Raw genomic sequence first — 12,784 nt, 5'->3', positions numbered from 1 at the left:
TGGCATAATCACAGGCAGTCAGAACCCATTTGATATCGAGACTGTACCATCAGAACTGGTTAACATCATCAGGTAGCATCACCAGAAGTAGCCAAGAGTCTCACTGGATTCCTAGATGTGGGTCGACAGAAACACGCAGAGTTCATGAAAAGGAGACTAGCAGAAGGAACCAAGTTCTTGAAGTTCATTTCAGAAAAATGAAACAAGATTGTTGCCTTTGCAGATATGAGAAAGTCCCTGGACATAGATAAAGAAACCAAGAAGTTGATGGTAGATTCAGAAGTGTTATTTCGAAGACTTCTGGCTGCATCAAAACAACGAAACGTCAACATGGAGACAGTATTACAGCATGAACTGGTAGCTGTTCCACCAGCCTTATTCCATGATGATGGCAACATGAAGAAATGTGTGAAAGCAGATCTAACCAGTAGGCTTGAGTCAACAACAGAAGGAGTCCTTCAGCTTCCACCACTTCATGGCAAAAGCATCTCCATCTATCACAGCACGGCCCTTATCCAAGGAATACATCAAGCGCAATTCAACAATTTCAGAGACATTGCTCAGCTGCTATTACGCAAAATTGTAGCTCTGCTCAACGGTCCATGGAACATCAAGTCAGTTGTCTTGTGTTGGATCGTCATGATGTTCTCCAATCTGTCAAACAACAGGAAAGACAACACCGAGATGGCACATGCGGAATTGTAAGTGCAAGCCATATAATTGCTCCAGACCGAGTTGTGCCACATTACAGGAATTTCCTGAAGAATGCAGCTAACAAAACCAACCTTGCAGCATTCATATCACAGTGCATACTGGACGAAGCACCTGGAATGGTTAACGACCAAAGCATCACTCGCTGGTGGATTTGCAGAAGCCCAGAAAGTTGCGATCATTGATTCAGATGGAAAGAGGGATCTTGATAGGCTCTTCAGCACACATGAAGAAGCAGATACGTGCATTGTTCTGCGTGCCATTGACCTTGCACTCTCATGAAAGTTTGATCATCAAGTCAGATGACACAGATGTCCTCGTTCTTCTCCTTCACTCCCAAAGTGAAAGGTAAGCTGCCACAATTGACCTACATGCATGCTGGGCACACCGGGCAATGCACCAACAGAGAAAGATTCATCCCTCTCCATTCCATTTGTGACCAACTTGGAAAAAGCGTTTCACATGCATTGCCGACTGCACACATGCTAACAGGGTGCGACACAACCAGCAGTCTGTATTTGATTTTATACACCTGTCAGCAATGGGTGAGCCTGAAATAGCTGAATCCACTAATTAGAAGGGGTGTCCGCATACTTTTGGCCATGTAGTGTATGTTACAATAGGCATGTTGCTCGGGTCGTGATGACCCGTCATTGAGGTAAGCTAAGGAAATAGATGTGAGTGCATCAACGATCCTTTTGTTGAGACAGTGTACATGTGTGTGATTTATCAGGGTGAAAAGGCATATTCCAAGTATTGAACCAGCTCCTCATTCTATTACGGTCTGTGGAGAGGGAAGAGGCTGCTTACTGCCCAACTAAAGGACAAGAGATGCGACGGCAGAGAGTGGAGATATCAGTAAAGGGATAAGCAAGATTTTCCAGAGAATGGGGAAGACTGTTGATGAAGATGAGGTACAAGACTGGGTCCAAGCCACCACCTAAGGGCACTCCGGCCTGGACAGAGATAGATGAAAGAGGACCCCATTGAGAAACACATGCTGCCTCCGAGAGTGGAGGGAGTCAGTAAGCCTCGAGAGGTGGTGGCCGTGGATGCCGCAAGTTGATTGTTTGTCGAGCAAGGTGGGATGTTAGACTGTCAAATGCTCGAGAATTGCATACAGAAACGGCCTTGATCTGTTGTCGAGATTGAGGAACCCCCGACCTTGTTAATAAACCAGAAGCAGCATGTCTAAGGTGGAGTGACCATGTCGGAATCAGAATCGATCGTCCAAGATCAGGCCATTTGAGAAAAGAAAGGTTCTCATGTCCACTGCGTTGATGGATTTCATTACTTTGCTTTTCAGAAGTCAGCCAATAGACCCACAGTAAAGATCCGTTTTTGCACCATGTTTAGGCAATGCACTGATGTTAACCGACTTCCAAATAGATGAAAGGTGACATAAGACAAATGATCGGGTTAACAGAGCAAGAGGATGTACAAAAATGGCAGAGCAGATTTTTAGGACATGCGTTTGTGCTGTCGAGGTCCGGCACAGAATCTGATTTGAGGGTTGCCCGAAACTTCAACTTCTCAGGTAAAAAGACAGTGTCCAGGATTACTTTGCCAACATGGAAGATTCCCTCTCGGCGGTTAAGCATGATTCCTGCGGTTAAGCATGGATGCCAAGCAGCTTGCTTTCCCAATAAGCAAGGCAAAGCTGCCTGTGTTCAACTTTATGTCCCTCCATAATGCTCACAAGTGTATACACATCCTTCGGCAAGCCAGAAAACACCATCTTGCTCATCTCACGGACAAACGCTCCAAAAATGTCTCATTCCTCAATGAGCTGGTCACACCTTGCCAAGTTTCTCTTTTTTGGGTCGCCGAAATAGGTGACCCTTATTAAATTATCAGTAATTCTGTCTGTTTGTTTGGATGTTTGTTCGTTTGTCATCAGCATAATTGGTAGTAAACGTGGGCGGATTTTGACCAAACTCGGGTGGTAGGTACATCTTATGACCTAGTGCTTTGTAAAGTGTGATGGTTGCGAGGGACATTTTGGTTCCCCAGCAACAACCGAAAAACCTTCAAAATCGGTACCGTTCACGCAAAATCAATTCCGAAAGCCATTATCCCACGTAGGGTTGTGAAATTTGGCATGAATGATCTACAGGTGATTCTCTATCAAATACATTCCGTTTTTTGTGATATATGGAATACTTTACCCGCAGCGCCCCCTACAATTGGGGTATGCGCGAAAATTGAAGGCCCCCTTGCGACCAGGTGAGTGCATCGATACGAATGAAACTTTGTAGGTTCATGGTACTCAATGAGTACTACAACTTTGCCTCAGGACATATTGACCGATTTCGCTTCGGTCAGGGATCAAAGGTCAATTAGTGCTAATATCAATAATATGCGAGAGCTGGAGGTGCCTTTGCGCCAAATGTTACTCCTCCTAGGGTTATGGTCGGACGGTCATGAAAAATCAAACTAATCGTCTGGAATACATTGTGTACAAACGATCAAGCCGGATTTTCGATTTAGATCTTTGTTCACCCACAGCACCCCCTCGAACTTTGGGGATTTCCGATTTCAAACCGCATTTTTGGTACTTTTCATTCAAATGGATACCGAGTAGTTATAAGTAGATGGAACTGGATGAGATTTGATATGCATAAACTTAAGGTGATTCCCTATCCGCTATATGACATCCATATTGCTCTATATCTTATAGTTTCCATGCTCGGCGACCCATCGCCGCCTTCCGGCTTGTCTGTCTGTCTCTCTCTCTCTCTCTCTCTCTCTCTCTCTCTCTCTCTCCCTCTCTCTGCCCTTGTGCACCACAAATTACCTCACCTCAGACAGCACCAAAAGCAAAGTGGAACCTCCAAATCTTGTGTCGCCAACCCATTCTACTCTGTGCCCACCTTTACACCCTCTCAACCCCTGCCTTTGTGACTGTTTTCACAACCAAGAAGGAAGAGAAAGTTGTGTCCAGCCTGAACTCTTCATTGGTGATGAGCCCAAATGGCATCAGTGTACACATCCTCACATTCTGTTCTGCAGCTCTTGTTTCAACATTCTCTAATCTTTTCAACCTTTCATGTTTTGACAGCCCCCGTCTGCATGGAAGTTTGTCAACAGCACTCGCATTCACAAGAGGGCAAAAAAACACCCTTTTAACCTGACGCCAATAGGATTCCATGTAGAAGCAAAATAATGGGATGCAACATCACTGCCAATGTCAAATCTTCCATATTTCCAAACAGCCTAATGTCTAATAATTATCAGTTTGGATTATGTCCCTGTCACCAGTCAATCAACTCCAGACATGCACCAGTTCTTGTATCAGCAATGATTGGAGGCTGCTGCTTGACATTGGCAGACAAACAGCAGCTGCTTCACTTTTTACCAATCTGTAATTGATTAGGCAATGGTCTTCCAAATACTGTATAATATGCCTTACATTCCTGGAAAAAAATCTGTCTCACCTTGTAATTAAGGATGGAACATCAAATTAACTCAGCCATCAATTCCCAAAGTCAGAAACTGGAAGAGGTTCATTATCTTGAACGTCTCGACCATGTCCTCTTCTGGGCTGTCGGTAATGAAAAACGTAACTTCAAAGCTTGTTTCAGATGAACTACTCACAGCTCGAGCCATTGTCCGTAACTATATGGAGTACTGCTCTCCCATATTGGCTGGGGCCACAGCGTCACATCTCTGTCCTGGAATCTGTGGAATGTAAAGCTCTTAATATAAATCGCATCTCCTACGATTAATCCAAAGAACGATACCTTTTGCTCTCAAATGCAAAAGGGAAAAACATTGGCTTTGAATTTTATAAATATTTTGGAAGCCAATTGGATGAAATTGTTTGCTATTGACACAATGCTACACATCTTCTCTGAGCAATCCCAACCCCCCACCCCCCTTTACCCAAGCCCCTTTCCTCTTTTGAGTTCTCTCATGATCATTCAACAAGTAACATTCTGGTTCACTTAACAAGCTACAATCTGGTTCAGATGTTTGCCTGTGGCTGCTTGTGCATGTAATCAGTCGTTTGTTCTCCATAAGCAGAAGTATTCGTCACTTTTGGGATGGGGTCAGGTCAGGTATGAGAGCATGCGCCAGAGCAGCGTGTCGCTGCATCCACTTTCCGCTGGTACTCCAGTGGCCTCCGTCTGGCCATCCCCTAGGCAGATGCCTGGCCCCTCCCCATCTCCTTTAGATGCCGATCAACCTGCTGCAATCATGAGGCACGTGGTCGGCCCATTGGCCTCCTCCACTCACGAGACTCCCTCGCTGAGAGAATCTGGTAAGCAGGATCAGTGTCAGGAAAACGAGCCACATGTCCATACAGTCAGAGCTGACACTCACAGACTATGCAGGTAACAAATCTCATTTGAGTCTCTCTCAGCAACCACTCGTTGGACACAAAGTCCGACCAGCGATAGCCAAGGATTCTCCGAAGAGACCTGGTACCAAAGGAATTAAGTCTCCGTCTCAGATCCTTGGTCAGAGTCCAAGTCTCACATCCATAGAGCAAGACTGGAAGCACCAAGGACCTGAAGACTCGGACTTTCGTCCTCCCACACAGGTACTGGCAGCGCCAAACCCCTTCATCCAGTGAATCCATGACTCCCCAGGCCCGACCCAGACGTCGATTGACCTCTGACTCACAGCCAGCAGAGACATGAATATCACTGCCAAGGTAAGTGAATCTCTCCACGACCTCAATATCATGTTGAGGGTAACAGGGATAAAACATGATGGAACAAAGCCACCCACCCTCCTTCCCCCCCCCCACCCCCCACGTGAGGAGTCTCTTATAAATCAATGATGACCATGCAAACACAATGCAAAACACAAAATAGGCAGCACATTAGGCCAGATGTATTCCTGGCATTTAATTCCCCTTCAACAGCAGTAACGACCCGATGGTAACCTCGATGGGGGAAGAGTGGGGAAGGTGTCATACGGGACCACCCTTGTCCTTTCATCTTCAGAAACAAAGGTGTCATGGTATAAATACAAGCTCACAATTTGTTTAACTCACTTAAGCCTGGCTCTGCCATGATCAGGGAGCTTGAGCTGAATAATACTGAATGTATATTACACAGACATTATAATAAAAAGGTAACTCTCCTCATTTTAACAAAAAAAGAAGTTCAAAAAAAATTAATGCCATGATAGAAATTCCAACCCGGTATCACAAGAGCAAGGCCGAAACGAGGCCACAGTTCAGCACCATTGCTAGAAAAACAAATCCCTTGAAGGACGGGTAGGTGCTTCCATTATTCTCCAGAAAGGTATTTGTTGAATACGGTAAAACAGCCAAAAGGGAAGAAAAATGAGATGTCGTCCAAAAGCAAACCCAAAACAAACGAGAGAACAGCACAACATGGGAGGTATTTCCACGTCAAAATGGTCTATCTGGAAAAGACCGGCTGTACGAGACGTGAACGGAACCGTGAGCTGCGTTCAGGTAGACGCAAGTATAATCGCATTTCGAGGATAACCACACGTTACGCAGAGCTGGACGACACTCGTACAATAAAGCCTCACAGGTAGCTGGTGCAAATAGCTGCAGGTGAAACCTCACCTTTGCCTTACAAGTGCACTATTTATCATTATTAACATTATTATATAAGTGATAATCACCTTCACACGTTTTGGAATTGTGCACACCAGACGGCCCGTTTACATCGTGCTCCAATGCCCTACTTTGCTAACTACCTAGCAGCAAGTACATATCAAGGCGCGCTGGGGATGGGGCGTTTAGAGGGGGTCAATGGAGGGGATGAGGGGTTGGGTGGTGATGACAAAAAGGACAATGGATTTTAAAAAGAATAAAACGTGTGCAAAGAAAAAGATACCACATTAAATATCTTCCCTGGTATCAGGAGATTGAAACAGCAGGAGAGCAGGTGAAGATTTTCACACTCACACCTGTAGATAAATAAAAGATTGGTAGAAAAAGCAAGGTAGTAAATGGAACAAAAGGATTTCCCTAATGCACATTACGATGTTTCCAATGCTCACGTACATTTGCTTTCCGAATTATTTGTGCTTGTCCCATCATAACAACATGATGCATTTGTTAAAAAAAAAACCCAATTAAAAAAAAAAAACAATTGCACAAATGTTGCAACAAGAAAAAAATAAAATATACTTTTTGATTCACAAAATGAATTAAAAGAACATCCTGTATTGTGTGGTGGACATGCGGAGGAGTCCATGATGTTGGCAGATGAACAAGTAGACTTTCTCCTGGAGACAAGGCCTCGCTCACCGCAGCAATCAACATATTTGCCATCGCAAAGAAAGACACACGCCTGATCGAAGGATTCATTCTCCATACCTGTCTGGCACTGATGCCCAGGAATTAAGCTGCAATGAAGTTTAACCAGAAAAGAAGGAAACTATCGGCACAGATTTGGATAAGATTGAAGAGCAGTTTTGCATGTTGAAGAGCTACCCGCCTGCACCTGCACGGGGTGGCCAATCCTTTCGCCCTGAGTTTGTCGGCCTGTTACCCTCATTTGTTCCTTTGCCATTTCCTATGCAGTGTCACCAAATAAAAAGAAGAAAACTGAGTACATGAACACCACGTTCGTATCACCTACGATCTGAAGGACTCCAGCTGTGACTTGTTGGGCCAGAGCTGGAATGTTGCATGCAGTGACAGTAGACGCGTTCGTACGTCAGTTGCTTCCGTGTAAAAATAATTCCATATTAGCTTCAACATTTTGCATCCGAGATCAAATCGTTTTTTGGACGTTCGAGATATAATGACACGATTCCTCCTCATCATTCCGGCTTGTTTGGACTGTTCACATGTCGTGCACTTTCAGGAATATGATAACTATGGCCTTCAAGGTAATTAAATCACTGAGATTCGTTCAAAAACTAATTCTGACGACACTGCTGGCACTACACAGCTCCAGATTAAAGTTTTCAGATTAAAGTTCCATCCAATTCCATGGGTTTCCTTCCATTGTTGGTGTGTTTTATTTGCACCTAAAATGAAGTACTCGTAGGGGAGGAAGTGGGCTCCTAGCTAACTGCAGAAGTGAATAAGATGAAAGTGGTATGAATGTTTAGAAATGTGTAATCCATTTAAAAGCAGCTTTTAATGTGCACAACCTCTGCTCACCATTACCTCGTACTTGCATACATAAAGACACGTCTCACATTCCTATATACACACAGCATCATTTTGCACTTGTGTTGGCCATCGCTCACAAACACCTTCATTTCCGATTCCTTCATTTTCGAGGTCACTTTGAAAAAGAGCACCTGGGGATCAAAATTCCACCCTTAAGAGTTCAAGTCCTGCCAGCTGGCTCAACACAAGCTCACAGACCCGCATCAGAAACGAGCGAAACACCAACAGGTCTCCCCTCTTGGCTCCAGACCAACTTCAACCAGGGAATCTTGGCGAGGCTCGAGGCGTTCCATCTCCCGTCGGACACCGATGATCTACACAGCTGGGTGACGGAAGCATTACAGGCACATTAAATTGTTGGGGAAAGAAAAAGACTGGAAAAACTGAACAACCACAGTAAACACTTACCAATTAACCAGTCAAAATTACAAATTGACTTGGAATAGTGTACTAAAAACTTGTGCCTTATCAACGATTCCATTTATATTTTCACTTCTTTTCCCCACTATTATTCCACCTTTTCCCTCCATTCACAGTCTCCATTGCTTTTACCCACTGAACCTTGACTCTCCCTTCCATGAAGTGTAAAATTAGTTATTTCCATCCCAGGTGCAACCTGATACCTGACGTATCTCTGAAGCAAACACCTTTGACTCACAACCCACTGTAAAATTAACCATCTTCCATACTTAGTCTCTGTCTTTTGCTCCGACTTCCGGTTCTGGATTTTGAGGCAACGGCTGTTTCTCTCAGGGTCTCTGACAACTTTCTCAATGTTAAGCTTCCGGTCGTCATTTGTCACGTTTTAACAGTTTATTCTCTTACTGACATGTTTACTGTGTGTTCCTAGTTCGGTTTTGTTTCAAAAATTGTGCTATTGTGTGAGTTTTCTTCGATCTTGTCAGATTGAGTTTCTTTGAGGCCTACCCGTCTTTCCCGTCTCGGTGTATGGTAGTTTTTTATTTGTATTTTCTCCCCATTATCATCAATTCCTATTTTCCCCACTTTTCCCACCACCCCATCTATCCCTCTCAACCACACCCTCCGTTTCTTGTCTTAAAATTAAAAAAATAGAACAAAAAAAAATCCCTTTCTCTCTCCATACCCACGAGTGCCGATCCTTCTTCCTCTTCCTCTTCTTCTTCTTCTTCTTCATCGTCCTCCTGCCGTCACACCATCTTCCTTCTATTTGAGCTGACCCACTCTCACCATTACCTTCACGATTTCTTCCCAAAACCTTCCACTCCCTAATCTTACCTAATCTTCAAAAATCCATCAAAAACAAAATTCCTTGCATCCTTTCTCACGATGCACCTCCCGAAACCACATGCCTCTCTCCACCACTCCCCTCTTCATGTTACTTTTCATCGACCCATCAGTTTCACTCTACATTTACTGATACAAATTCACCATATACCTCCACAATTTTACTTCAACCTTTCTTTTCCGAAACCAAGGCATTTAGGATCATTGGTATCTCCCGCGGTGAGGCTGAGTCTTGGGCCTCTCACTCTCTCACTCTCTCACCACAGGCAGGTCGGTGGTCTTTCTGTCTTCTACAGTCTCCTCTCCGGTCTCGACCCCCCTCTGTTGTGTGTGCGATATGTCCCCCCCCCCCCATATTTGCACATGGCACTCAAGGTCTGCCAGCAACACCCTACTGGTGGAAGCACCAAAATCACGAATCACTGCTCACCTTCACTCTTTCATTCCTCTTTTTCCCCGCCTTTGGAATAAACTCCCTCACTCTCTTCAATCCCATTCTTCCTTCCAGATCTACAAAACAGCTGTTTACCACCACCTCTTATCATCCCCCATACAAAACCATGATCTTTGCTATCCTCGTTAATCTACCCCAAACCGGACTCATTCAAATTACCTGCCTTCCTTCCTGAAAGTTCCCTGTCGTGTAAGGTCCTGAAAGCCCCTGTGGTGTCCATCTTGTATACCCCGTGTTCCTCGGCCCAACTGACTCCCTTCCACAGATCTCCTAATGTCTCTATTCCCCACTGTTTTGTCCTTCCCTCTCCCACTCCTCTTGTCTCCTCCCCCCCTTATTGTGCGTTAACTCTCACATGAGCCTCGACAATGTATACAACAACAAAAAAGGGTTAACGCCTGAAATATCAGTTTCTTCGATCTTCCCACGATGGTTGCTACACTTCAATTAATATCCCTGTTCATTCTATTCACCGTTCTAACTGTCTGTCGACGCCTATCGACACAAGCTAACACCGGAAAGTGTAGTTTGCCATTCGAGTCACAAATGATGTTGGGGGATGTAGGGGGGGGTGGAAGAGGGTATCTGCCTGATCTCTCTGATCTGGTCTGTATGTGACACCAGTCCACACTTTGTGGTCAATTTTTTAAATGCCCTCAGTCATGAAAGACCAACACTAAAATTCTCTCTCCAAACTAGTTATCACTAAAAATTTACTAACAGTGAAATAAAATATAAATTACATCAAGGAGTACCACTTGCCAATGGGAGCGAAAGTCTGAATAATATGCACGATACATATTTCATTAAAGCGAAAGTTTTGATCCCGTTTTATAACCCCCACGATATCAGAACCTCTTTCGTACTTTAGGTATGTCGGAGAGCAGCTTCAGTCCAATTTCCATGCACATTGTAAACCTGTTCATCCCTTCTTTCGCCAGCCTAACCAGGTTGATTACACACATCAGCTGAACCTCGTAATCTACATTTTTGTTTTTTTTCATTTACCATGAAAACATACTTGATGGGACATATTTAAAGTTCTGTTCACATCTGTTGCTTCCTTTGGATTTCCAAAGTGAACTCCCTAGACCAAGAGACTGCGCAGATCAGTCCTTGTCCAATGAAGACCATTTCTTCCTTTTGTTGTTTCTCATGGCCAGCTGCATGTCTGTATCTAAAGACTCCACAAATTAGTACATTGTTCATATCAGTACTGAAGTATAAAATCATAGAATGTACCAAATCAATGACGAAACGTAGGTATTCTATGTGAAAGGCTTAACGACTATCTTACCTTAAATTGTGATCAAATGTCACATTTCATAATGGACTACAACTGGTAACTGCATGCTGTATTTCAATCATCATATTGCACTTACTTGTTGACATGCTTGTTCGATGAGATACAGGAGAGGGTTCAGGAGCTGGAGAGGGAGGCCGGGGTTGTGGCGGTGGAGGGACCGTCGGCCGCTGTCGAGGCCGTGGTGTGGGCCGCCCGGCCGGCCGAGCTGGCGCAGGAGCTTGTTCGGGATCCAGCCCCAAAGTTAGAGTGTGATGGGTCACCTGGGGAATTAAACGGGGAATGTGACGATTAAGAGAACTGGGAACAGAAAATATAAAAGAAAACACCGTGAAACAATGACAGTACGAATCATATTCTGGAGCAGTTGTTTAATGTTTAGTAATTAAACTCTTTTGTCCTCAATCCCTTTTATCCCAGCAACAATCATTCAAGTACAGAACTGAAACATACCATAACTACTAAGTGAGACAATTCATTCTTCCGAAATCATCTTACTTCGTAGTTATGAAATGTTTTCTTTGCTGTTTCATAGTGCTGGACATATCACTACTCCATCCATTCATTCCTGATATCCAAAATGTCATTGCAGGACAGAGTCTGAAGAAGGTTTTCTTTTTGTGATGGTTATCGAGAAATTGTCCTCAAGGGTTCTGCGAAATGGTGACGTTTCCCTTTCCTTCCTTTCAGTCATGTTACAGACTCACCACCTCTTGACGTCATTTACCGAGCTGCACTTTGAAATGATCTTACCGTGATCCAAGACTCATGATCTTGAGTTATGTCCATGTTATTAGATACCTAATAAATATGTACATTCTGCTTATCCTTAAAGGGGGACCCAAACGCTCAGACCCCCTCGATGCTAATTTATCACTTGATACCCAACAAAATTAATATGATGTGTCTTTTTCTGATTGAAAAAGTCGGTAATTTTGCGATTAAAAGTCGAAATCTTCGTCTTCTTCAAACTTATCCATGACGTCGCACCAGGAAGTCGACCGCAAAATTTGCACTGTCGACGGGTTACATCACTGTACGATTTAACTCAAACAGCGAATACTTTTTCATTTTCCACAACTATGCCGAGTAGATGCGTCCTTGGTTCTTGTATAATGTATAGCAATACAAACCGAGTTGGTTTCACGCTACACCAATGTCCGAAAGACCTTAAGCTTGCCAGAAATTGCATGAGGTTTGTCCGAAATACCCGAGTGTTGATCGGGCCGACAAAAGGTTCGCTTTTGCGCTCGGAACATTTTGCAGAGCACTGTTATGAAACAACAGAGATGGATAGATCTTGTGGTTATCCACCATGATTGAAAGAGGATGCCGTCCCATGATTAAGCGGAAGAAACAGCCATCGCTCAACACTCTACAACCATCTCTGCACAGATACCAGCATATGTACACGGACAATTTGTATGGTGAATCAATCACTTGTTTCCATTGCCTGGCAGTTACCACAAGAGCACCTGAAAATGATTATCTATTATCAACATAAATTACTTCATATAAAATGAACCACCATCTATTTATAGTGGAGAGTATTATGCATTATCATAATCATCTACTCCTCAAAGATGATTTCTGGTCTCCCGCACACCCCACACCTCCCATCAACCATCACCCCCACAATACCCACAACCACCCACCCCCTCCCTTCCACTGGGGCAGGACATCGACACAGCATGGAACGACATGAAAAGGCTTGCACAAGGCTCAAAACGATACGGCTCCACAATTCCCCCAACAGTGTTTCCATTATTACTATTGTCTCCAATAATTTCTTCAAAATCCCACTGATCAGTTTAAACGTTCTGAGTTGCTGATGACGGTGGAATAAGTATCTGAACCAAAGCTTGAAATACACTTTCACGATGCAAGCCACCATTTGGATCAAGGTGAGTTGACAGTGTGATATCACTGGTGA

General features: G+C 43.9%; 1 long non-coding RNA gene across 1 annotated transcript; it reads right to left on the bottom strand.

Annotated features, from left to right (window-relative positions):
- Positions 1-5,537: 5,537 nt before the first annotated feature.
- On the bottom strand, positions 5,538-12,529 carry LOC147007472 (uncharacterized). Its single transcript, XR_015054165.1, has 2 exons — positions 10,931-12,529; positions 5,538-8,150 (listed from the first exon to the last, which is right to left on the bottom strand). It is a non-coding gene; the product is annotated as an uncharacterized LOC147007472 (long non-coding RNA).
- Positions 12,530-12,784: the final 255 nt, after the last annotated feature.

This window comes from Eptatretus burgeri, unplaced genomic scaffold, assembly GCF_056783735.1.
Source record: "Eptatretus burgeri isolate ZD-2024b unplaced genomic scaffold, Ebu_testis_v1 Ebu_testis_scaffold_151, whole genome shotgun sequence".
NCBI classification, from domain to species: Eukaryota; Metazoa; Chordata; class Myxini; order Myxiniformes; family Myxinidae; genus Eptatretus; species Eptatretus burgeri.
The sequence above is the reverse complement of the archived record's forward strand: the minus strand, read 5'-3'. Positions and strand labels throughout refer to the sequence as shown.